Source organism: Amblyomma mixtum, chromosome 3 (assembly GCF_055824585.1).
Source record: "Amblyomma mixtum isolate Tamu chromosome 3, ASM5582458v1, whole genome shotgun sequence".
NCBI classification, from domain to species: Eukaryota; Metazoa; Arthropoda; class Arachnida; order Ixodida; family Ixodidae; genus Amblyomma; species Amblyomma mixtum.
Window position 1 is genome coordinate 339,161,960 of NC_143014.1, and position 4,743 is coordinate 339,166,702.

At 45.0% G+C, this 4,743-nt stretch overlaps 1 long non-coding RNA gene across 1 annotated transcript; it reads right to left on the reverse strand.

The window, feature by feature from the left end:
* Positions 1-337: 337 nt before the first annotated feature.
* On the reverse strand, positions 338-4,529 carry LOC149356105 (uncharacterized). The gene is made up of 2 exons (XR_016291621.1): positions 4,445-4,529; positions 338-2,451 (listed from the first exon to the last, which is right to left on the reverse strand). It is a non-coding gene; the product is annotated as an uncharacterized LOC149356105 (long non-coding RNA).
* Between the last annotated feature and the right edge of the window lie 214 nt (positions 4,530-4,743).

The following is a 4,743-nucleotide window of genomic DNA, read 5'->3' on the forward strand; positions in this document are numbered from 1 at the left end:
TTTTGCGCTGCAGCTTTCAGTGTGCAAGATGACAGCTACGGCTTAGCCTTTTGTCAAGAATACTTTTTCTCATATGCATTGCAGAACTGTAGAACCACATATTGTCAATTGTCCTAAAAGGCAAGGTGTGTTGCTGGGCGAGTTGGTTGGGGTACATCTTGAGAAAAACAGCACTTGCAGACAAAGGAAACTAGAAGGACACACAACTGCGCTGTTTTTTTTTGTGTGTCCTTCTTGTTCTGGTCCTTTGTCTGCAAGCGCTGTTTTTCTCAAGATGTCCTAAAAGGGCGGTGCACTGTGACAGCACGACGCAACAAAGAGGAATGTAGCATGGAGCGACACTTCATACTAATTTTATTGAAGAGCGCATGCCTCTATGAGTGCATCACATGCAGACAAAATGAAATCAAGCAGGGATGACGAAGAAATAAAATTATAGTGAATGCAAGGCAGGTATGAACAAGAAAATGAGTGCACTAATTTCCCAAAGATGAAAAATGTTTGCCAATTGTCAGAAGTTCTCTGTTGAGCAGTGCCAGAGAGGGCGTACTCACACAAGCAGATTCTGAGTAGGGAATGAGGGGCCTGAAATATCTCAATTTCTTAATTGTCGGGTTTAACATTCGGGAGCGGCACATGGGCTATGAGGGACACCATAATGGAGGTCTCTGGATTAATTTACACCACCTGGGGCCCTTTAATACACGCTGACTTTGCACAGCACATGGCCATCTTTGTATTTTGCCTCCACTGAAATGTGGCCACTATGGCCGGATCAAACCCACAGCCTTCGTGTAAGCAGTCTAAGAACGCCAGAGCCACTGAGGCGCCGTGGCGGGATGAGTTCTCCATTCCTACGAGGAAAGTTTTGGGAAAAAGGAATGACTAGAAAAGAAATACCAGAGGCCTGTAGTGTACCATCAATGGTGCTGCTTGATATGGGATATGATGGCGCACCTTTCTCATGACCATGTGGGCTTCAAGAAAATTAGCAAATGACACTCCTCTTCCCTGTTGTGTCTTGAGCTTGCTATGCTAAAGCACTTTGTCAGAATAGCCTGCCAACTAGCTCATAACATAATCCTAATCCCTCACCTTAAATCTGCCATCTTCAGCTGGCAGGGCCTACAAATGCCAGCACAGTCAAATGCTACTTTCTGGCTGCTCCGCATCTGGCACGAGTGTAGCTCCATTATAGCAACAGCATGCACGTGCTTGCACATGTGCACATGCGTTGCATGGTCAACACGTACTTGTGTACATGTTGTGGCAAGCCTCGCACTGCTCACAATGAAGCTCACAGCCACTGCACGATTTGCTAGTTCTTTCCACTGTGTGCTTGGAGTTCACCAAACTTTGTGACTTTACATGCCACTGGCCATCTCCCACTCTCTCAGTACTGGACTTAGAAAGCTCAATCCCCACTTTATGCTTCCTAAATAGGGCAGATTTGCGGTGGTCTGCTCCTCCTTTGACACCTGTTGTAAAGTTTTTCGGATGTGAAATTGAAGAGTACTTTGATTAATGTATCCAATCACCCATTTACCTTGCCACCAAAGTGAGAGTACTTCAGTGCCTTGACTCCAAGTGATTATTTGTTGTTAATCCAATGTACTGCCGATAGCAGTAAGCCCACTGACATGCCCTTTTGGCGTATGTTTTCTCAAAATTTCTGACAAAGCCAAAGGCAATTAAGCTGATGCTCTTTGGAGTGGATACCAAGAAGTGCAGGGAGCAACTGTTGAGACTCAGTCTCATCTGTCCACTTCATCAGAGTATGCAGCATGTCCCTTGTTGTACTCCTGCAGTCCTTGTTTGTGACTGTATTCAGGTGCGTGCTCCAGTTGTGTAGCACCGGCCAGCTGCAAAGCAGTCGACTCTTCAAGGGACCCATCACCTGCTCCCATGCACTGCCATAAACAGGGGCATCATCAGACATAAATGCCTGACATGGTATTGTGTTTTTTTCTTTGATGGCCTCGAAAAACCTCACCACAGTGCCCGTGTTCACCCTTTTTGAAATCAAGTAGGCACACGGGATGCCAAAGGCATCTTGAGAAATTGTGAGCAGGGTTGTCAGTTGGAGTTAGTACTTATTTATGCCATGGGTGGAGTCAGTGCACAGTTTCGCTGCCCCCAATTCATAAAGGAGCTCTCGTTGTGGGAACGTCATTAATGCTAGCTCAAAGTCACCATCATGACTGTTGGGGTCACCCTTCTTCCTGTAATACAACAGTGGCGACTCATTTTTTGCCCTCATTTCTTCGACCCATAATTCAACACTCTTAAAATCGTCTGGATCTCTCTGCTCTGTTTTTCCAATCCTAAACTTATCTGCAATGTTACGGAGGTCCTTAGTGGTCACAAGTTGCATCCGTGGGCTTGATCCACTTGTACCTGCTCGGATGTTGTGCACAATGGTTTTTTCTGGCACTCCTTCTGCTAACCGGCCTGAAAATGGTACAGAAAAAAACTGTTAACATCTCTGGTTCATCTGCCTACAGCCATGTAATAAAGTGACAAATACTTCTGGTCGGATTCCTTCGTCTTCCACTTTGTTCCTTTTCACAGGTGACAAACAGTTCATCTTACTTTCATTTCACTTTTGTGGCACTGCAAAGCACACAACAAAATGGTTGTTTCAAAGCCAGATGGACTTTATTTTTATGAGCTTGAGTGTTTAAACTTGCATACTGCAATGCAAAACAGGGAAGTTATATACAGCGTGTTATAAATGCGGAATATAACAGCACTGAAAATGTGGACAAGAAAAGAATAAGGACATGTGCTTCTCATCCTGTCCCATTTCATTCTGCATATTCAAAAAATGCACCGATTCGCCTGACAGCAACCTTTAAAGGAGTAGAGACACCAAATTTTTGAACGCGAACTTTGTTTCTTTGGACTTGTGCACAAGACAATAGTGTGCACGAGTCACAATGTAGAATTCACTTACGCCAGGTGAATAATTTCTAAGTGAACATTTTTCTCATGCTGTTTCAGTTTCAACACCTGAATAACTGCTGCTAAGTCAGAGACAATTGGAGGGCATGCCAGTCATACATAAACTGAAATATAAATGCTGCTTGTTCATTTTTTTTTTGCGATTTCAACTCTTGTGCAGGCTTGTGTTTTATGTTAGTGGTTTTTGAGGAAAGGAAATGGTGCAGTAACTGCCTCAACCATGCCATGAAGGAAAGAAGGAGTGAAAGAAGCAAGAGAGAAAGGTGCTGTAGTGGAGGGCTCCGTAATAATTTCGACCGCCTGGGGATCTTTGGGCACTGACACTGCGCAGCACGTGGGCACCTCTTGCCTCCATCGAAACTCAGCTGCCGCAGCCGGGTTCTAACCCGGGTACTCCAGCTTAGTAGCTGAACACTCAAACCACAGCCGTTCTTGCGAGCGTTACTGATGAAGTGCCAAAACAGCCAAATAATTCTAATTAATGAAAGTTCACTGCAGACGATCTGTCTTATGAGAAAAAACATGGCCCTTATACAACCATTACACTGGTGGCGTTGCTTTGATCAGCAACAAAATGCCTACGCTTTTGACAGGCAGCCAAAAAAAGAGGCTAGCATCGAGTGCAACTGTCAGTCATTCAAGACACGTTTCATAGAGCTCAAGCCGACTTTGTACGGATGAAGTTCAACGTCAGCCGATTGAGCGACAGACCTAGGATAGTCAATGAAACCAGCAGAAAAACAAAAGAACAGACATTGGAGTAGTTCAGTGCTAGACGACATTCCTAATTATGTTCAGTTCGAAAGACTGGACCCCTTCCACAAAGCATCTCTAAACTAAACGGCATGAAGTTCGTACAGACTGTGCTGTGCATGCAATGTGCCGTGGATCAATTGTTTTTCACCCTTCGATGCGACCAAGTAGGCTCAAGTGAATTGCACTACAGTCAGATACAACTCGAGAACGAAGTGGCAGATGGCCCTTAAAGAAGACCCCCCCCAGTCAATGGCGTCAGCTGATTTTCACCAGTTAACCCAATTAAAGCCATAACTAATCCCCTTTCATCTGCCACCCTCCTGCAGTGCTACCCCCTAGGATTAACCATGACATCATGAGAATCGGTCGACGCCATTGGATGGCAGGCTTCCTTTGAGGGGCATTGGCCACTGGGTTCTTAAGCTGTGCCCTACTATAACTTCTTCCGCCCCCTCGTTTTGTGGGACATGCCTTCTCCCACTTTACAATAGGCATTTTCGTGTTGTCCCACCTCTTTTGTGCCATAGATGCATCGCAGAAGAATAAAAATCATTGAAATGATCACTCGAGTTAATGAGCAATATCTTCCCCCTAAAATACATTTCTATTGCACTTTCGTCTCCCATTTATGAAAGGTTGGTGGAGTGTAGCTTCTAAACGTTTTCACATTCCGGTACAGTCAACACAGCATGCACAAATGCTTTGTACAAGAGGAGTGGCTAACCTGCAAGCCCTCTGGCATCATCCTGGGACAGCCTTTGGTGGCAGGCCTCATTGAAGTGTCCGTAGTGTTTTTTTTGAAACACTACATATACCTTGCCCTCTTTCTCCATGACCTTTAGAGTAGCAAAGCAGTGTTTGCCGATTTTGCAGCTTCCTTGCCCCTTTTCCTGCCTTTGGCGCTGTTCTATAGGAAGCTCTTCATGCGAGCCGAAACGGGGGCAGTGCAGGTAGCGTTTAAAAACCCTTGGTGCCTTTTTTCCTGTTGGAGCTATAAAATGGCAGCAAGTTTTGCTTTCTTCT